The sequence below is a fragment of the Diorhabda sublineata genome, chromosome 2, assembly GCF_026230105.1.
Source record: "Diorhabda sublineata isolate icDioSubl1.1 chromosome 2, icDioSubl1.1, whole genome shotgun sequence".
NCBI lineage: Eukaryota > Metazoa > Arthropoda > Insecta > Coleoptera > Chrysomelidae > Diorhabda > Diorhabda sublineata.
Genome location: NC_079475.1, coordinates 14569064 through 14592588, shown reverse-complemented (window position 1 = coordinate 14592588; position 23525 = coordinate 14569064). Strand labels below are relative to the sequence as shown.

The 23525-nt window shown below is 31.6% G+C and overlaps 2 protein-coding genes across 6 annotated transcripts in view; one reads left to right on the top strand and one right to left on the bottom strand.

The window, feature by feature from the left end:
• Positions 1-20984, bottom strand: part of LOC130452679 (uncharacterized) — a 30511-nt gene extending 9527 nt beyond the window's left edge. Inside the window, exon 1 of one of the 4 annotated variants that reach the window (XM_056792069.1) lies at positions 20720-20984. The gene's annotated coding sequence lies outside the window, so the exon portion shown is untranslated. Of the gene's footprint in view, positions 1-1096; positions 1279-8067; positions 8284-11738; positions 12886-20719 lie in introns of those variants that run through there. The other 3 variants (XM_056792068.1, XM_056792071.1, XM_056792070.1) reach the window with 3 other exon arrangements.
• Positions 1-23525, top strand: part of LOC130452677 (E3 ubiquitin-protein ligase MYCBP2) — a 189318-nt gene that overhangs the window by 43896 nt on the left and 121897 nt on the right. The gene's annotated exons all lie outside the window — the stretch shown is intronic.

The window sequence follows — 23525 nt, the reverse complement described above, 5'->3', positions numbered from 1 at the left end:
AAAGTGAAGTCTTTTAATTAGTGAACACCATAGTAAATGAAAAGAATGACAGATGAGAAGATGTAGAAGACCGCATCAAATCAAAAAATAAAGTATATTGGAATTTAATAGATTTATGAGAGACAAGACCTCAAGTACTAAAAAATCAAGTTATAAATCTTCAATAGACTTGTTGTCACCTATGCCGCAGAAAATCTCTCGAAGAAAGAAGAAGAAAACTTATTATTCGAATATTCGAAGGGAAAGTACAAAGAAGAATATTAGGAGAGAAAAACATAGATGAGAAAAAATATTGAAGACAAAGAAATTAAAAAAGATAATGGAAGGATAAAATATAGTAAAAAATTGGGAAAAATGGAATAAGTTCGAAAGATCAGGTGAGAGAAGAGGTAAAATTAAATTGAATCTTTAAAACGTTATGCAGAAAATCAACAATACGAGAGAATTAACCAGAATAATTGAAGAACCAACATCTAAAAAAATGTATGAAGTCCCAATGAAAAAGATGAAGTCCCTAAGAAGAGGAGTGAAAAATCGAATGGATATAAGAAATGAGGCGGGCAAATTGTTTATTACTAAATACCTACACATGTATTTGCAAAATTATGTTTACATAGTTCCGAACAATAATTAGTCTTAATTGATTGATATAAAAACTAAATTTGATTTCTAAATTTGATTTGATTATATTTTTATGGCGAGTTTATGTGAGTGATGACAGCCAAATCAATAAAACAAGTAGTGACTAAACAACTAAACGCGATAATTTTCTAAAATTAATCATCAGAAAACATAAATTCATCATGATGTTTCATAAAATGATTAAAATAAAATATTTGCGTTTGGGTATTTTACAATTAGACATGTTAATTGAATCAAGATTAATCAGATTGTCTCAAAAGGTCACAAATATTTCAAAGTATCGTTAAATTATAGATCTCATCATTAAAAACGAATCACAATTTCACAGCAATTATTGTTGATACAAATTTTCACCCGCATTATAAAAATATATTAAAAAAATAGACTAATTCAATACGTTACTGTTAGTAGTAACAGAAATATTACACTATCTATTGTTCATTTAATTACGTACCCAGAATAAATTGATAACTAAGCAAACAAGACAAGAAAAATGTGAGTGACACACCATCAATCAATAATTGTTACATATCGCTTCAATCATAAGACACTTCGTTTGAAAACACACCTTGTACTAAGTTTATTCACTTTTTAAACATTTACCACGACTCTATTTGTCGAATTGGATGATCGAAATGGAACCAGGTGAATTTGTGTACGATAAGATAGATGATTAAATTCTATATACGAGGGATAATGATTTAAATCATAATTATAGTTATATTAGAGGAACTACGAAAACGTTTCGAGGTTATACCAAACACTAGAATATCCCAACCAGGGGTTAAGTTATCTTCGTTAGAGTATGAATCTTTTATTGTTAAAAAATTTATGTAGGACAAAAATTCATAGTTAAGTTAATAGGCATTTAATGTCGATGTCCTTGGAAAAGCTTACCAGAAACGTAGGTTTGAATCTTGATGAACTGTAAAGCTGTGCACAGAATGAACGTGAACATGATGCGCTCTAGACGTTCATAAATTTCAAAGATACAAACCTGTACAGAATGAGCTCGAATATGACGCTGGTTCGCTAGTAAACATAACCTTAAAGATGTATGTATATAAAGAAATTTGAACGATGATGAACAGTCTTGAATTATTTCTAATGTATTATATACTTCGATACTGTATAAAATGTATAGAGAAATATATACAAAGCGACATTTGACACAGCATTAGTGGTTGAGACCCCATCAATTTAAATATCTACAGTTACTAATACAACATATTTTAAAATGAACGTGATCCAGATAAATATTATGATCAATTTTTGAACTTATTGAGGAGAAATTTGACAAAACATTAAGAAAACTCGATTGTCGAGTAAGGTGATATCAGACATAATGATCACTATAGTGAATGTTCTCTTTTTTTACATTCCAGGCTCACAAGACACACACAAAATGAACTTTATTCGCTCATTTCCTCGAATATGTCGTCTGCTGAAGTGAACGTTCTCTTCGTGTTCATACGTTTCATTTTTCGTTCATTCGGATTGCGAATGATTGATGCCGAATGCCGAAATTCAACATCGCTGGATTGGTTCACTAATAAATTCAATTATCACTTTTAATTCATTTAATGCCTAGACGTTTCATTCTTAATGAAATATGATGAATGAAAGATAGAAATGAATAAAAAGTGAGCCGTCTCATATCACCTTTAGATCATGAAGTTTGTCACAAGTCACAAATTTTGTTTTCTTGCCTTCAGTCGACTCGATTCTTTGTTATATAAATACTCAATACTCATAAATCAGCCTTTGATTCAGAGAAGTCATTTGTCAGGGTATCTGGTACTACAAACTGCACTAGAAAAGTGAGGGTAACTTTTGAATGTCCAGCTTCGATCAGCGCGTAAAAAATAGAAAGTTTGTTAAATTCGACGCCAAGAACGCGTACAAGCGCGATCATTGTGTGCGTTATCACAGTTTCTCAACAAGTTGAACTATGTTTGACATTTATGAACGTCTAGAGAACATTATGATCGCGTTTATTTTTTGTACCACCAACAAGTGTTTTATGGTTACTCATAGAAGGACGTAGTCTACAGTTTCTAAGATGGCCATGGCCATGGAAACTTAGATGACCGTGTCTGCTTAAAAGCTCACTCACTAGGCGTACTTCGCGCCTATTTTCAAATAGAATAGTTGATTAGTAAGACAAAAAGAAAGCCCCTAATATATGCCTCAGTTTGTCTCTTACCAGGTATTTCCATCTACATCTGCAGAGTTTGTTTTGCGAGCAGATGTGATAGCTACACATTTAATTACAGGACAATGATCCCTGGGCTCAATGGTTTGCCGATCTAGCGCGCAATTCAGCTGGGTCATTTTTCTTATTTTACAAGTCACGAGCTGGAACTTGCAGCTATAGTTCATCAGTTTATGTAAATATTTTTGCAAGGAAAACCTCGACATAAAATTTACAAAACTCTTGGTTAGACGATATGGTTCAATTGAATGATTATTAGATTAATTCCGTTGGAGATAATTACAAGATAAGTGTAATCCAATCTGAGAAAGAGAATTAGAGTGAAATCAAATCCTTGTAATATATCAATTTGACATTTCCAACGTCAGCTGGGTTAATTCGACCTTTAATAGCACAAAAAAGTATTTTTTAGCTGATCCAAATCCTGCGCGTGATTTAGCTCTATCGTTATCCTTAGTGCGTGAGTGATAAGGTACCTAAACGAGTTGGGCCTTGCTGCTATAGCTCATTAGTTCATGCAGGGCTTTCTCTCGATGAAATATTTATAATTGATGTATTGAATAATACGGTACAATTTAACGGTTAAGAAGATACCAATTACATTACGTTTGTTGGGAATATTTGTAAGACAAGTTTTATTTTCAAGTAGAAGATTAAAGATATTTCCAAGATCAATTATAATAATTCGCCTGTCAATAGCACTAAAAAGTATGTTCCAAAGGGAAAGAAAGGAAAAGAAGATGCGGGGAGACTATTTCATATTTCACAAGATTTTCAACACTTGATATAACTTTACATATGGAGAAAACTTGGGCAGGGATTCAGCTTATTGTATTTTATTGGATATAAATGGGTCGAACATAAGATCAGTTCTCGTGTTTCAGTATTTTTTCACCATCCATTCCAACGGATGGACGACTGCGTGATTGATAGTGTCTTTGATCGTTGATCATTCTTATCATGTATTTTCATACAAATTTGTTTATTGAAAATGTTTTCCATAGATCAATTAATGTAAAAACTGCTTTAATAATTTATATGCTAATACAAAATCGTAGGTCTAATGTCAGTAAGTTAGTGAAAAGTTTAACGAAACTGATGCAGTAAAATTCAATATGGCAGCCATTGGTGAGGAATCGAAGACCGTGCCGGCACGCTCTCCGTATTGAATACGTTTGTGTTATTGTAGAATGATTAGAAAGCCATAATTCTGTTACACCTTTTGATCGTTTTGAAATTTACGTAAACTTAAAAATACACACCAAATTTCTTATCAAGTTGAACCCTTTAAAGGGAATTTTTATGCTGCTTATAGCATAAATATCATTCAAACCCCGTAGTTATATTAGTTTCCACCTTCGCGCAAATCTACTTCTGTTTATTTTATGTTTGCGATAAGAAAGATCTCGATAATTATGACGAATAGAATAAACAATATGATGCAATACGTGAATTGTACAAATAAAATTATGATGTTATGTTATTTCCATCATATTTTTAGCAATCAATGTCTACAGTGTGAGTTTTGAAACGTTGAAATATTCTGAGTGATGTTTAGATAAAAATATGGGGATGGATATCATATTTTTTACTGTGTAATGTTTAAAAATTGGAAAAAACATTTAACACCTCCAACTAAACTAACATGGGTAAATATTTAGAAGTGAAGCTCCGCCCCAAACTTACTCCAACATTTTTTTACTGCATTTCAGTTCCTTTTAGGAGATAAAATATGTTATATCAAGTTGGAGGAGATATTTTTTATTTTCAACATAATTTTAGTTGACTGTTTCATGATTTCTTTATACATCAATAAATATTTATTTGTATGCCAAAGACTGAAAGTACTACTTTGTTGGACGAATCTGACGAGTTCAATAAAGTAGTATTTCAGCCACGGCGAACACAACATTTTTTAGACGACGCATAAGATCCAAAACTTTTTCAATTACACTCAGGAAAGAAAATAAATAATAGAGAATTATAAACATCGAGAATCTAGACCATAAAGTAGAACTTTTCCAGATTTTAGATTTTTCTGAAAAAATAAGCGAGCACTACGTTTCCGTTGGGTTTTTCGCCTTTTTCTGGTGACACCACTTCACAAAGAGCTCGTACTGTTTTTCGGCCGCATTGCTTTCTTCGGTGAGATCAGATGGCGTGGATTCGAGTAACTCTACATCGCTGACGTTTTCTTTTTCATCATCATTCATTGTTATTCATTAATTTAAAAAAAACTTCTGATAAAACAAATAATTTCAGAAAATTAAAAATTCAAGGTTATGCAAAATTATCGAAGTGAAACTGTCAACTGTCAACATTGAAGTGGCCAGAGTCACATTTAAGGAAGTTAAAGTTGTCTACTCCAGAGCGTTCCGAAAGTGTTTTGCAGTATGGAACTGTCACTTTTACTACATGGAACACTCAAAACGCAACTTCCGGTATGTAAATGAATTCAGAACGAACCACTTTCAGATTGCGACGTCTAAAAAAGTTATTTTATTTCTTATTACGAATTTTCAACAATTGCAAAATAATTAAAAATAACATTTAATATAAAAAATGCGAATCGCTGTAGCCAACGCATGCAAACAATTAATGTGGTTACCATAATGGCATCTAAAATGAAATTTCGCGATGGCGGCCATATATACATATTTTCATATATTGAAAAGAAATTGAAACAGTAGTTGATTCAATATAAGTAACACTGATACAAAAGCATATCATGAAAAAAATATGTTAACACTAAGAAATTTGTGATGAAATAAAACTGGAACACTGGAACACTGGAACTACAACGGATTGGTAATATCCAAAATAAGATCAATATTAGAAACTTACAGCGAATTGCAAAAGAATAGGGTGTGGCTAGTATTTGATATATAAACTATAGAGGAACCTACCTGTGGTAGCAGGTAAAAATATCTACGAAATAAATAAACTGAAACAGAGCTGAAGTAGCATACTCACAAACTTAACTCAAACAAACATCTTACACCTATAAAAGTACTGTACTAGTTCTATTAATAGTAAGCAACTAAGAAAAAATTGACTTTTAGAGAAGAAATATTAACTAAATTTGACAACCATCCAATTTATTGATTATCTTCTGCATTTGTTACTTGATCAAAAGATCCCATTTCCTCTGATTTTAACTGATTTTAGCATATCACACTTCTGGAACTGTTGATACATACTCTGCATCAAAATGTTCTTCAACGTATATATCTAAAAATTTGCTTTCGCGACAAGTTTAAGTTGAATGATAAAATTTAGTAAATTTTAAAAAAAAGAGAGAAAGTCATGAATCTTGCAAAATACACTGCCAAATTAAGGGTTAATGTGCACATAAGATGAAGTTTTATATCAACTAAGGATTGCAATGAAGATACAGAAGCAACTAGGAACAGAGATACATGAAGAGGGTTAGGGTTGATCCTTGTAATCACTACATAATGTCACCTCAAAGGATCGAAGAGAAAGATCCACTCGATCCGATACTTGCGTTGATTCATTCTCAAATATTTGCATATTTATTTATTATTTGTTTATAAGCTATAATAAAGTTTCCGAAAAGATCATTTTGAATAGTCTGATCGCTTAATTAACTATTTGTTTACCAACTTTTCATTATTTGAAAAAGTATCTGGCTTTTAACTACGAACACGGTTTACACTTCGAGTTTCGCGAAGAACCACTATACGGAAAATGTTGGAATATGTTATTTTCCTATAAAAATTTACGTATTTGCTTAACGTAAACCAAACAACAGCTGATACTACATCTTTCCATTAAAGTTTACTCGATTGATTTCAAACAGGAATCTTAGTATTTAACGATATTTGGTAGTTTCTTAGTCTAAACATAATAAATTGTAGTTTATCCTTCGGCTTCATACCTTTTAAAGGACTTTCACTTACGTCGCGCGCTTTATTCATTACAGGTGTATTGACTATTATTCTTAACTGGAGTCTTTAATCATTGTTATTTTTAACAAAGGATTTGAATCAGTAGCGGCTCGTAAATTCAACTCTTCTCTGTATTACCCTTTTCATTATTTTAATAGCAAGGATTTTCCAATAACAACAGTAATAGCAAAAAGAATAAGAATTAGATTTGTGATATTTCGAGTAATGTGCAAATTTTTGCCGTATTTGTACTCTAAAAAAAATTTAGGATTAAGAAACAGGAAAAAGTCATTGAAAGCCAGATCTGTTGAATACGAAGGGTGATCAACCAATTTGAAGCGGAATTCCTGAATAAAGGGCCTGACGATCACCGAAGTGTGAAAAGATGCGTTGTCCTTATAAATAAGCACCAAGGTCGCCATCACTTTTCCTGCCGATAAAACCGTCATTCCTTTTTTCACAGCAGAATCGCCCTTTACAGTCCACTGGCATTTTGAAAGAGGTCTATGAAACAATAAACTTTGGGAACCTGTAATCTAAAGTAACGAATGTTCATATTTAGTTGACACTTCAGTCCAATATGTTTCACTATGCGTTCAGGAATCTGTTGGACTCGAGAGCTCATATTAGATCCATAACTTCAAGTCTCACGCACACTGTATACACGGATTTTTTGCCTTTTGTTCACTATCTTATTTCCCCGTTTGGTTTTCCGGTCATTATCCATACTTTCAATTTTTTATTTACTTTTGATAACTACAACTTTTTTTCCGCCTTTTACATAATTTCCAAACGATGGTCACTTTTTAAAATTATGTTAGTTTCTAGCAATTTACAGTTAGACTAATATAGTTTAAATAGTTTATACTAATAAAATGAGAATTATATGTAATTGTTTCTACTGCCTGTCGGTAGGGAGATAAGCCTACATTGCCGCTAGTTGAATATGTTTTTAGTTGAAATTAAAAATTATTTTATCGGACTCAATTAATTACTTAATATGATAAACTAACCATAACCTATAACTTTAATCACTGAATAACTTATCAATATGCGAAATCATAGTTTCATTTAGGTTTGTTAACTTTTTATTAATAGTATCAATCGCTCGTAGAATATTTTTCCAAAAATAAGGTTTCCCTCCTAGAGTAACTTACTATTGACACCTCGTATACTCATAGTTAATAAAGGCCATCAAGTGTTTAAGACTATTTCTTTAGGAACTTGTAATTACATTCGACTTTCAAGAAAATTTCCTACTAAGTCCATAAAAACTGAAATTAGTATCTAGTTACTTGCCTTTTAAGAAAAGTCTGTTTCACATTTCACTCTTTTTCCGCTAGATAAATAAAACAAATACCTACACACGCGTTACTTCTACTAGAAAAAAGCAAGACTAAAACTAAACGTTTACGAATGTACGTTACTTTAAAATCTTACAAAATGAATGTGTCAGCAATTAAAGCTTCCCGGTCTCAACTCACCTCTACCTCAGTATAGGTTAAATGCATCTGTACTGTTGTGCATGAGTGTATGCTTCAATTTTCCAGAAATTCATTGTTTTATTTACGTTATGAGTTATATACGTAAGATATTGGAATCGGTTTTGTTTTCGTTTAACCTCCTGTTAAATGTATTAGATAAACGATTTATTGTAAATATCGTGATTCGCATAATTTCTACGAAAACTTCCTCTTTCGACAGACGTTTCGAAACCCAAACAATATAATATCGGCAGACATCTCAGTATTTAGAAAATAGACTAAAATGTCATCAATATAATAAAAAAAATAAAACTGCATTAAATTAAATTATAAAAATTCTTGGAACGGAATCTAATACACGAAAAAGAATTTTTAGAAGTGGTTCACATTCATAAGAATGAAAAACTATAAATGATAAATAATAATGAATAATTTAAGTAAAAGCTAAAGCTCTATTTTGTAACTTCTATTACAACTACTAACAATTTAATAATTGATGGGAAATCTAAGGAAAAATTTATCTTTTTTGTTGAAAAAAAACTTTTCTATATTGATTTTATTCTTATTTTGATATTCATGATTTTGAGATAATCTATTGATTAATATAAATACGCAAATTATCAGTGTCAATATCATATTTTGATAAAGACTAAGAGAAGTCGAAACGTCAATTTTTATCTGTTTTCAAAAAATTAAAAAGAACTAATTCTAAAACTAGTCAGAGGTCCCACGTGCAAAAAATGATTACCAGCAAGCTGTAACTTTCCACATAGTTTACGTTTGACGAGCCCCCCAAAATTTCACTATTAGGAAAATTCAGCAGTGGAAACTTTTCCGGCAATTTTCAGGGAAACATGTCAATTTGACGTCAACGTGAAGTATTATGACCAGCAACTTTCTTTCAACTTTCAACAAGGAAAGATTTATTTCTTTTAAACACTCGAAAAAATTTGTCCGGCAAAAAATATGGTATTTTTAGCGTGTCCCCCATTCTAAATATGTTGATTGGGTGACGTTGTGTTTGGTGACTACCAGCCGGCTGATTTTTCTGGGAGAGTTTGGTATTACGGTTTGAAAAAAAATTACCGTATAGTCCGACAAATATTTCGAGAAGTTTTCACATTATTTTCGATGTAAAATTTCTCGCTGAATATGATCCTTTGACAAAAAAAATCCGAAAAAGCATGGAAAGACGAAAATGGGAAAAACTTCGAAATTCTTCAAAAATCGAGATCTCAAAAATACCATTATTTTTATCTTTAACACTAATTAGTAAACAAAGTGCATTATTAATACAGAGGAGACCTAAAATCAAGAACATTTATATAATATCGAGTTGATAACTGAAAAAATTTTACTGAATTTTGTGTTTAGTCCAGATAAAAAAAATTAGAGAGCATTAACAATTTATTTTACAGTAGAATTTAGATTCTATCAATTGCATTTATTAAGGCCGCTTGACACGACGCAACGTGCAATGTAATGCAAGACGCAATATTTCTTGATCAAAAGCATGCGCAGATCAATTTCAGCTGATTGTTTCATGCAATATCTCATGCAACTTGCAACATCATCGGTGCGGTGACATTTTTATTGCGTGCAATTGTAGGGAGAAATCTAGTTACTAGCACCAAACCTATGTGATCAGTGATCCACTGACCACTTTTTCACTTCGTTACTTACTTACTTAGTTTTCTTATCGTTATCATTGTTAAACCGGTCACAAAATAATGAATCAAATTTTACGTAAGGTATTTTAACTTTAACTTATTCAGTTTCTATTAGGGGTAGCCATGATGCAAGAGACACGCGACGTGCGATATTCATCCATGCAATATTTCGACCCTGCAAGAAATTGCGTCAAGAATATTAAAATTCTATGTGTAGGTATCTGATTCTTAAAAAAATACGAACGACTTATATATGCCAAATTATGAGACATTTCGATGGAATTTTATTTTTTGCAAGGTCAAAATATTGAATACTGAATCATGCACTTTTTTGACACTATGTAAGGCTATTGTCATTGAATTATGCTGCCACTAACCAAAACTAACGCTTTTCTCTTTCCTGTGGCTGTCAATCCTCCACAAGTAAACGTGAACACTTCTTTTCTTCTTCTATCTTTTCAGGAATTCGCTTCTCCCGTAATTGGTTTGTATTCCAAATCCCTATCACCAATTCTTCATGTTTATTTTTTATTATCTTGCTGCCACGACTTTTTTATTCGATCCTCCTTTTCCTTCCTTTTATTGTGTTTCTTCTGGTATTACTATTATTTTTATTCTCCTTAATACTAAAATTTATGCTTTTATCAACATCAATATTTCATTTATGATTCATCACTTATTCTATTCCTTTAAACATTTTTATCGTATCTACTTCTTGTGAATATTAGCTTCTTGTTCTTTCTTCCATACCCCGTATTTACTTGTAATCCTTTTCTTCATTCTTTCCGTGCTCTTGCTCTTATGATCTTCTACTTCACCTTTGTCAGATCAAATACCATTTGGTCCATAATTTTGTTCAATACGATTTTATTTTGCATTTTCTTACTTTTATCTATTAATCTTTATCTAGGCATGCAGATATTACCAGTTTCTGTCCTGTTTTTATTACTTCTTCTACGTGCTTCTTGATAAGGGTTTCATGATTTCTTATTTCTCTATCATTTTTATATATTTCTAAGCCGTGGACTATAATATTATTCACTAGCCCATCTTTATCTAGTACTTCTAGTTTATCCATTACTCTATGAAGTTTTTTCATGATTATACCATTTTCTATTCTATTTCTTCTTTTGCTTCTTTGATTCTTGTATTTCCATCTATTATTTTGTTAATCTATTGTTCAACTTCTTATCTTCCTTCGCATTTGTCTGTTTTTTCTCTCCTTGATGTCCTCTATATTCCCTAATAACTTTTGTAAGATTCAAGTTCTGAAATGCCGAAAGTATAATAACCTTAGTAATCTATCAATGACGCTGCTCATGAGAATTGATAGTAGACAAGTATTGAAGGGAAATAATAACTTTTAAGGTTAAAAAAAACCATATACAAATGAAACAACCCTTCAGCTGATTCATTTACCCATCGGTCTACCAGGGTAGAACGGATCATAACATATGACAGCAACCCCGATGCACTCGATCAGTTTTCGAACAACAATGAACGTGATCTGAGTTATTTTCCGAACATTCTGATCATGATCGAGGTTAAACCGATCATAGCTTCTGAAAAGTCCTTATGATAAAAAAAAATGTGAGTATTTAATTAAATAATTGTGAGTGAGATCTCCAATTTCTACTGATACTTTTAATAATGTATTTTGAATATTTTCTGGACGAACGAATTATGAATATTTAAAACTAGCTCCGAAAATAAATTGTAAATATAATTACGTAGAAAACCACAAAGGTTAGAGGTTATTTCGTAGTAAATATCACAAAAAGGATGAATGCACATGCGCTAGATCACAAATCCTTACCCATTGGACGTATTCAGAACATGTTTGGACGTAGAAATCTGTACTGCAGAACACAGGATGTTTTATTAGCACCGCGAACGCACGATTTCACTCTGCGCATAATTTGGTGACAGAACATGTTCAGGATATCTACCACGAGCAAAGCTAATAATACATTGTATATACATCCAGAAAAAAAGAGGAATCTGCTTATTTTTAATTGCATACTAATGAAACGAAAAATTTTCTAGTATTATTTATAGATTTTTCCATTTTGGAAACTTGATAATGGTTGAATCATTATATTTGATGGTCCCTAAAATAACAGTTCAGAATTGAATGAATCGCTCGGTATAAAAGTAACGAATATGTCTTTCATTAGCATTATTTATTTTTTAAATAATCAAACTAATGTATTAAATCACGATTTCAGCTAACAGAACATCAAACATTTTATTTTCTTTGTTTAATGCGATTGAAATGAAGTTGGCAAGATGAACGTACTCGTAAACTTTGCAGCATATATACAAGTCATGACCTATTAACTAGTTTACCAATTTCATTACGTGACCATACAACACGGACTATCGTATTTCTATATTGTGTTCTGTTTTTAATCCAGAGATATATGGCAATGTCGGAACAACTATTTAAAATTATTATTTATCATTAAAATATTTGTTAAATGTATGTCGTTAATATCTTATTCAAGATTTTATGGAATGTAAAAAAATTATGAGCACATCGAAAAGTATATGATTAAATGAATTTTTTTAGTGAAGAATCAATTTAACCGCAAAATATAAAATAGTAAGAGGGACTGATACTTCATAACTACATTTTAAAAAATACCACATACTTGTCTTTTTCATCTGTTTACAAGAAATTCGGGAAAAACTGCAAACAAGCTGAGGATTTCTCGTAAACTATGATTGTTGATCGGAAACTGATCTCGAGTTAATCAGGTCGATGACATTTTCATATAATGCAATATTTCTCGACGAAAAGTTTGTTTCAGATGATGATTGTTTCATGCAAAATCTCGCCCTTGCAACTAGGGCCATCGATGTTTTTTTATTTAGTGAACATCGATAGCTGATAATCATCGGAAGAAAATCATCGAAGTTTTGAAACATCGATGTTTTCCTAAAAGAATAAAAAAGGAATAAAAAAACAATTAAGATCATATTTTCATGAAAATATGAAAGAAACGTTGTAAATTTTGATTTTTCTGTTTGTAAATTAACTGATTTTCCGTAAGGGCTGATAGTTAAATACAAGTTTTTGTTTCTCTAAAATTCATTGGTAAAGAAAATCCTGAAATTAATTTTTAAAGTTTAAAACGAAACCCAGTTATTTTTACTGTATATTTAGCTGTATTACTTAATTAAAAATCATCTGTAATTTTTCACTCATTATTACACAAAAATAATTAGGAGAGAAACAAGGTTATGAGCTTCAAAACAAACTTTATTAAAAAGAAATAAATTTTACAATTTAAGTTGTAATAATAATTAGAACCAAAAAAAAACAAGATAGAACAATTGATCAATTAATATTAGAAAGATAAAAATTTTGAAATGAAAATATTGGGTATTAAATTTCCCAAAATTTATCATCTAGTTTCGCAGCCATATCCTCTGAGAGGCGATTTCTGAGAGAGTTCAAAATTAGACCTGCTTGGGAGAATAGACGCTCAGATTGTGGCGACTACAGGCATATTTTTGAATATTACTTGAAAAATAGTAGGGTAAGTGTCCTTCATAATTTTTCAGAAAGCCAGAGGGTTCTGCTGAATCTTCTCGTTTGGGCAATTTAAGTATAACACAAATTCTTCAGGCTTTGATTTATCTAACGATTGTTTCTTTTTTTGCCATACGCTCTGAATTCACTCAAAACGTACATCCGTGTTCTACAACCTTCTTTTTTCATGGGAGGGGATTCAAATAATGAAATAATTAGACTTGGCTAATTTGAAATTTATTAATTGGAAAAGCTTTTCAACAACTACGAATTATTGAAATTACCAAAACATCGATGTTTATTTAAAACCATCGATAACTGCAAAAACTTAGAATTGCAAGTTGCAATTCTAAGAAGAAATGAGTTTCGAATCTGCTAATATTAAGTCTCTCGCTTAAGATTTCTTAGTTATCTTATACTTGAGAGTTTTTCAAATGTTTATTCATCTATTCTAAACTAATTTTTATATATTTTCTCGTCTATTTCTGTAGCTTAACTCATGTTTTCCCGTGATTTATCCAGCCTGTGCTTGGCCCACCATCGCCTGAGTGCTCTTCTCAGACTACAAAAGTAAGACTGCAGTTGACCACTGCACTGCACTGATTACTTCACTGACCTTCGTTATATTCATTTTTGTACCGTCCACAATATATAAAATAAAATTTGAGGTTAGGAAATTGTTTACGTTTTCCTACGGATTTTTGATTGGCAACAGACTTGCGTAATGTCAAGCAACGTGCGATATTCGTTTAAGTGATATTTGCATGTAATTTCTTGCAGGTTATCTTGCATCATGTCCAGCGGTTTTTATAGTATCCACTACGTTGAAAGATGGGTTCATCTGGATTATTTCACTTGTCTTTGGTTTCTTGAACTATAAAAATTATTTTTTCCGATTTAATGACTGTTTATTATTAATTAACATAATCACAGCGTAATTCCCGCATAAAAATAGTTTATTATTATCACATTTGCAGCTCAGTGCGAGTAACTATTACGAAGCGTTATTGGAGCGTTTGAAAGAAGAAATCGCAGGAAAATATCTCAATTTGAAAAAGAAAAACTGCTGTTTCAATAAGTCAGTACACTGTGAAATAAATTGATGTCAAAATTGCATTAAATAGTCTTCGAATTCCTTCCGCATTAACTTTATTCTCCATATCTGTATACAGCGATTTTTTCCTGTCATCAAACCTCAAGAAAATGCTCCCTGGGTAAAAATTTTACTCCGATGAGAAGGTTATCGCCGAAATTGAAGCCCATTTTGAGATTAAAAAGAATTTTAGTATGAAAAAGTATAAAAAAATAATTGTATGACCCCTGTAATCGTTGTAATATAATAAAAAAGCCTACGAACATTTCAGCCCACCTATTAGAGTAAGTTCGGGAGCAGTGGGATAAAATATAAAAAAAACACCCACACTTCATTATATCACTATGTACAATTACTAATAACTATTTTTTCACACATTACAAATATTTCGTAATAATTTTTCATATATTCACAATATAGTTAATTATTCTTGAAGACCAATTGTTCGAATGTTCGCCTCAAAAGTTTTTTTTTTAAAACGAACAGAAAATGAACAGAAAAAATTCTATCAGTGAGACTCATATTTTGATAAACTTTAAAAGTGTGTCGAGAATCTTGTAACTCTCTACGTCCATTACTGGAGACAAAAAGAAAATTGAATTAATGCATTTCTAGACGTTAAGCCGGAGCACTTATCATTATAGATTCGTTAAGAGTCATTTAAAGTATTTCGAGGGTTAGACCGCACAAACTATTTTTTTGAAGGATACATTTGAAAATTGTGGAGTTTAACTTTTATATGTTGTTTATATAGAGACGCATATAAATTCAATATGTATATGTTAGAACTACAACATGTACCTTCCGCTTCATTTGTAGAAGACTCAAAAATCATTGAAATAAACCTGGAGAAATCCAGGTTTATCCAGCTAACAACCAATAGAGCATATTTCTGATGTAATTGATGGTCTCATAAGGGCTTCTTTATTAAATCCACCTTACAAAACTCGAAAAATATCCAATTATGAAGATTTCGTCTATTTCAATTTCTTACTCATTTATTTTATTATTATTATTTCGGTGCATTATCTATAACAGTTTCGACAAATAATCGTTGTCTATTTGGTTCCATTCCATTCATACTTCAATTTATTTTAACATATTTATAGTTTTCTTTCTTCAAAATCCTTTCAATTTTCACCAGATCTCCTGTCGTCCTCCAAAACATTACCGATAAACCTCAAATTTTGACTCATCACTCTCTCCCACTCTTCATGAGTCTAATTTCCATGTTCTACTTTCCACTTCATCTCTTAATTTTATTATGATGTGCTAAAATAAGTTTGTGCACTGCCACCCTTCCAAAAATAGGAGTTTCTATCAATCTCCTGTACACTGTAGAAGTACTCAAATGTAGATTTCTAGATTCATTGGTATGAGCTACTATCTCTGAGCACTTGAGTCGGTTATCTTCAGCGGTTGTGGTTTTTTTAGACAACCCTGAACGTTTTATATTGCCAAAGCTACTGGTGGATACATATTTTTTCACGTTGTAGTCCACGGAACGTCGAGGTATTTTTAATTCGGCGGCGATTGTACGATTAATTTTGCCTAGACTATGAAGACTTGCGATTAATGTACGAGTTTCAACCGATAGTTCCTTGGTTTTACCTCATTTTATAACTTACAAGTCTGAATTTGCTAGTACGAAAACAATTCGTATACGAACTTCACAAATAGATATCTTGATTCAAAAAGTCTAAATCACAGCACGTTCTTGCGTCTCATTGGGACTAAACTACAATCATAACCACCGGAGAAATTATTCACAGTTAAAGAATAATTAACAAATCAGCCAGTGTATTATTTTGAAATTTGAAAAACTTTTGATCAATAGTGTATGCTTTAGTACGATAGAAACAGTTTCTGAAATTTTTTCCAACGTTTTGTTGAGTTTCATATTATTGTACCTGTTCACCCCGTTTTGTGTACGTCTATGTTACTGTGAAGATCTCATATGTACACAGTAGTCTTCTTATTTTTTTAATACTACAAAGTTTGCATAAGTTTAACCTTCAAATATTTAACAGCAACAATTATTATCTTTCATACAATATTGCCTAACGACCTAAAATCTATTTTTATTATTAACTATATTACGTAATATTTAGTTACGAATTTTATGTTTTCACCTTGAAAATTTCGAATGAGGAGCGTGCCAAATGAAAACTAAAATCCATTAGCTAAATTAACTATTAATATTATTGTTGTGTGCACTTTTTTAATTTCTGAAATTCGTAATCATATATATTTATAACATTCAAGAGGCGGCAATGCGTTTACTCAAATACAGCCACAATAGAAATGGTTTCTACAAATTAATACTCGTATTAATAAAATATCAATTTAAAAAAACATTTGTGGGTTACAATTGAAGGAAACAATCTCGGTAACGACAATTGTTGTATGGGTTAGTTGTCAATTTTGACGAAAATGTTATTTCTCTATTTCAAGTATAATGGTTCCAAAGGTAAAAGGAAAAGGGGCACTGAATAAGTATATTATTTCGTAGTAACTCATTAAATTTCATCGGAATTAGTTTGTCCAACCTCCTAATGTCTTCATTCAATATAATCTTGACTTCTGATATTAAATCAATTATATTAATCATAATATGCTTTCAACAAAATAGGTCACTGCTCTAATTGATTGCATCTTGATATTATTACTAGGGTCATTTACAATTAGTGATAAAATCAACAGTGCGTTATGAAAATATTTAATATCGTAAACAGTATCTCAGCGATATTTGAGACGTGAAAGATGAGAATGAATTTATGATACATGGTGGACATTTCCACAACACTAGTTTTGGTTGTTATAACCTTTTTTCTGTAAAAGAGAAAAGCTTATAAGTTTGATGAATTTTGGTAGTATGAAGTTATTATTATCATAAACAATGATGATAACGACTGCTATATAATTTCTTCTCTGTGGTGGTGACGAAACCCTTTTTATTGTGGTATAGATTAACATTCTCTTCAGTGGATTGGGAGGGTTGATTTTAGTCACCATCTTGTGCATTTCGATAACATGGACTCTTTTTTTGGCGGGGAATGATGTCATATCTTCGAAACATGCATTATTCAACACAGACGTCTAATATATCAGTGGGTAAATGCGAACAAAAAACATATTTTTTGAGTAAATCACTAATAACTGCTCAATAACAATTATTATACAACTAGAATCTATCATACAACTGAATACAAATCTATAAATAACTATAGTTAAATAAACTGAAAAATGTGTGATGTGTGATGAAAATCTGGATGAGGATCTTGGACCATACAGTTGTTGCATGGAGTATTATTCCTTCTATCATATACAGCAAAAACAGTGGCTGTACACTAACAGTAACTAGTGGAAATTATTTTCGATTCGTTTTGCTATAAACAGGACATCAATTTGAAAAGCATCCATTCAAATTCACGTACCCTCGCTCATTTTCCGTTTCAATTATCAAAAGAGAACAGAAACATTGCTTTTTAATATTTTTTAGGAATCAATATTCGATTTCGATTCCTTGAAAACCATCCATTGAAAACGCTTTTCGAGTCTTTTAGAATTATTGAAAGGATCTACATACTAGATCGTTTTGACGTTAATCCTTTGAGATGTTTTGCCACGGCCAAACCAGCAGTCTATTTAAATGTATAGTCTAAGTTTAGGATCCGCAAACAGATGATAGTTAATTTATCTAATCCAGGATCGTAGGTTTGAAAAGCTCTGTCTTAACGATATAAGAGAATCTGGAAATTTTGCTTAATACAAAAAGTGGGCATCGAATACAACAAGCATCATAGTAGTTTAAAGTTTTGTTTTTTATTTTATCATAATTTCGGATGTTGAATATTTATTATTATTCAAGTTTAGCTGTTAAAATTTTCTATCGCGCGTTGGTAAACTTAACCGATCCTAACTAATTCAACCCTTTCGTTTATGTTAATAATCTGACTGTATATGATGTTTGACATTTGACATTTCAGATACTTGACTCTACATCAAAGTTTCTAGTGGTACATTCAAATGCGGTAGGCCTCAATGACAGTTTTCTCTAGAATATAACGGAGGCTTTGACTTTGCACAAACTCTAATCTGAAAATTCTAATATCTCCTCAATCGTAAATTTTATCATAAAACTACAGTACGTTTTTATTAATAAGTGAATTCATAAATTTATTATTGAAACTCATATATTAAATAGGTTATAACCGTTAAAGGAAGTACATATAACGATAAAATTATATAGTTCCAATAGAACAACGCAAGATTGGATATTGAATAAATAAAAATAACAGATACAGATGGTGGGATTTATCTTGCAGCAGTTGATTTAGAGAAAGACTTCGATAGTATAAACTGAGAAAATATATGGGAAATAGAGAGATATAAACTTAATTTATGAACAAAGCGACACAATTAGATATAACTATAACATCTTACTTCATACTAAATTGAATTAGTCACTCTATTGAGTCTATGGTAGATTGTGGAATTATGCAATGCACATTTTTTTACAGTGTGAACGGGATTTCAACCCACTACAAGTCCGGAGGTTGACGCCTCAGCTCGCTTGACTTACTAACGTAATTAAAGTAGTGGGATATACTAACAGTAATAAGCCATTTACTCATAAACACACATATAGGTGAAGCTAATATAAGCGTGTTAAAACGTTGAGCCCCGGTGCAGTTCATAGGCCCGCAACTAAACTCTCCCCACAGCCCAGGGTGGTCCTATGGACTGCACGACATATTTTATTCCAAACTCACTCCACGGTCCAATGGACAGTATTTAATGTTTTTCACAGTTTTATTAGACCGTCCTGGGTCCTTGAAACATTACCCCATATGATTTTTTTTCATAATCTTCAGCTCCATTTTTGTTTTCTTCAACATAATTCAAATGATATTTGTTTATAATTTTTGATTTGTGCTACCTTTACATTACCTTGATCTTACCTAGATTATTTTTCAAAACAAATCGTATACTTTTATATACTTCATATAAAAGTAAAAATTATCGTTCAAAGGATAAAAAGAAAACAAAATTTTGTTTTTCCATTCTGCAAGTAGGATGTACCTATAGGAAATGAGAAGATTTATTTCGAATAAAATGTATGTTTTCTATGTACTGTCCATAGGACCTCTCCGGGCCCTGTAGGAAGTGCTAAACTTTACCTCGAGCCCAGAGGGAGCCTTTGGACCACACACAAAGAATATCATTTTCTCGTACTTTTTCTTTCAAATAAATTTTCCCTTGGATCCACATCCCATATGGAGTGTAAAAAAAAATTGGGCCCAGCGGAAAGTTTATCAATTTTGGTTGGGGCCCAACTTGTTAAATCAAGCACTAAACATAAATAGAAAATAATAAGAAAAGAAAATAATAATAAGAAATAATTATAATATGAGTTACAGCATTGTGAATTATTAGTGTCCACAGTCGAAACCAAACAAGATATGTTTTCTAATCTAAATAATGAGGGGGCTTTTTTGAAATTAATAACCGGCTTTTTATCACAACACTCGCATTTTTTGGCGGTTTTATTTATGAGAAAACTAGTACAATTCACTACTTTTGTTGTGCAATGCATATTAAAAAGTTTCTCAAATATTCTATTTTTCAAATAAAACTACAATAAACCACGCAATATGCCATTAAATAGTAGCACAAATTATCATGAATTTAATCTAGAAGTAAAATTTATTGTATGTTTATAGCGGGATACAGATCACCATTCGCAGAGGAAACCAAAAAATTTATCAGCGGATTAAAGATTGCTAAATATCAGCAAGACCAATAGAGATTAAAAAGTATTGGGAATTGTCACATATATTAGAACATTAATATAAGATTAATAAGATGTCGTAGATAATAACAGAGTCTACGAGTTAAAAATTGCTGTTGCCACACGCTCTTAAGAAAAAAATCCTCGGGATTATAACGGTGCTTTCCATTTTATTATTCTTAAATAAAAATAATTCATTCTTAAAGCTTTGCCTGTATATATATATATATATATATATATATATATATATATATATATATATATATATATATATATGGATTTTAGTTAAAAAAATTACACGACCTTGGCTTATACTATAAATTATTATTAAAAGAATAGCCGGAGAATTATATGAACGCAATTTTTACTTGCCTATATATCTTAACAGCTTTTTCCTTTCTCATATTCACTAAAGAATAAACTGCATTATAATGCTATAATCAGTTATATTGAATTAAAAAGATAAGACACAATTCATTTAGAATAATAACAATTACAATCCGAATTAGATGCGCAATCACAGATAAACGCACACGACGTTTCTAGCAAGCACCACAATTTTCTACTAATGTGTCATTGAATAAGCGCTAATGTTTTTTTTTCGTAGCCGGTGATCGTCAACTTATTTGATGAGTGTACGGCGACGACGTTAGTAGTTTGGACGCCGTTTCCATAGGGATAGTATTGGCGTCGACGATAGAGGGAAAAACTTCCGCAATGTTTTTGTTCTTGTGGAAACTGCACAATAATTTTCCGTGACCTATTTCGTATTTGTACCTGCGCCGAACGATATAAATTCTTTGACCCCTTCGATGTTTGTACGGAGCGAACGAGTTTAATAAATTTTATGCAAAACACTTGAACCTTGAGACTGACTTGGAACTTCGTGAAGTTATTTCTAGTATTTGCCGTAATTTTGTTGTAGTAATATACAGAAATTAATATGCCTTTGTCTGCTGTTTTCTTGAACTTGATATCAATTACGGGTTTACTCACACGAAGTTTCTTTCATTATACAAGGCACCAATTTGAAAACGTACTCGTACCGCCCCCTATTTTTCGATCCGATACGGAATTTAAAAATATGCAGAACGATGTCATGCATATTTCTAATGCGAACAATTTTCAGCTTTTTAATTAAATTACACCGACCCCCTACCAGTGTCGAACTCTGTGCTTGTATATGTAAAATACTCAATAAGTAGTGAGACTAACTAAGAAAAACACTATTTCTCCCAAAAATCCATCATCCATCAATATAATCTTCTTCAAGAGCAATATAATCATTCCAACGATTCTGTAACTTTCAGCAGTTGTTTCTTAGTCTTAGTCACTGGAGGAGCAGATCTGGACTATATTGTGGATGAAGAACCAATTCGTGAAACAGTGGTTTTTTCTTCGACATATGAGGCCGTTTTTCTTTTCTTTTTGCATTTAAGCGATCCAATAACTCTATGTAATATTCGCTATTGATTGTGTCTCCCTTTTGAAGATAGTCGATGAATAATATTCCATGCGAATCCCAAAATAATGAAGCCATAACTTTCCCAGCCGACTGTTGTGCCTATTGGACGCTTCGGATGTGGCTCACCGACTGCAGTCCACTCAGATGATAATCGTTTTGATTCCGGAGTGAAGTGATGGATCCATCCTCACAAATCGATGCAAAAAATCTAATTTATTACTTGGAAACATAGCCAAACATTGCTCTGAATCATCAACACGTTGTTTTTCATCGACTGTGAGTAAACGCGGCACTCACTTTGAAAAGAGCTCTTTCATGGTGAAATGTACATGCATAATTGTGAACACACTGTCTTCTGATATCTTCACGGCCTCAGCTCTCTCACGATTAGATAAAACTAATTTGTAGAATTTTTTATGTTTTTTGGAGTAACCACCTCAATTGGACGATCAGAACGTTCACCATCATCGGTGTGTGTAGAACCACATTTAAATTCAGCAAACCAATAACAAATGATTCTTTTGGATTATGGAGCAGAATCTGGAGAAAACTTTTGAAGCCATTGGTGAGCTTGTATAATATTTTTTTTATCAAGAAGTAATGATGAATTAACACACGAAATTGTTTTGAAAATAACAAAAGTAGCTTCACTTAAATGGATGTAACTTTTATCTACCCAATTAAGATGTCATAAAATTTTACACATAGCCCCTTGAAAGTTGGTACTTCATAAATTCCATAAACATATAGATTTGACAATTAGCTGCGGCACTGGGGATGTTCGGTGTTTATAATTCCTTCATCTACAATTTCATATGCTTCCAGATGTAATGCTCTATAATTATCTAGTCCCTCACACTTCGCGAGAATGTAGAGACTTCATCCTCTACGTAACAAAAAAAGTTCCATGCTCTACCTATCGTCTTCAGATATTCATTGAGATGGGAATGCCCCGACAAGATACTTCTACTACTACAAGGAGAATACTTCTTGGTACAGCACTGGTAGATTGGTCTAAAAACTGATTTTTCCCTGTCAACACCCATTTTTATTCTTTTTCTTTTGTCCTGTATCCAATTCCACTGAAAGGCTCAGATCCTAGGTAGGATATATCCACCCCTACTATGACAAATCTGTCTACTATTCATTTCCCTCCACTTCAGTGTGTCTCGGAACACATTCTTTATTTATTCTTCTTGTTTAGCTCAATTAACATGTTTGAATTTTCTCAATCAAACTTGGATCTAATGACATTGCACAAGCTTTCAGAGTGTTTAGTTCTGTTCCCGTATACTCCTCTTCCAGTTTAATCTCTCCAGCTTTAGAGCAATTTAATCTAATAGTTTTAAGTATCAAATAAATAACAAAATAATAAATCAGCAGTTGGAAATATTAGAGGTTATAATGTAGAAAAAGACTCAGTTAATTTGTCTTGCGACTTTTAATTCATTATTGTTGTAATAACAATTATTTTATTGTCCAAAAACAAATATCCATTCACAAGAAAAATCTTTTCTTTGTCTATTAATCTCTCATTAATGTATTTTATTAACAAACCTAATTGAAAATCATTTCTAGTTCCAGCCTTAAATTGTTCTTTGCTTTTACTTTATAAATACTATTTTAAAATGACAAAAATGGAAAAATCGGTTAACGACAAAATTCATACAATAAATTGAACCGATGATGAGTTTTTCAAATTAAATTTGACCT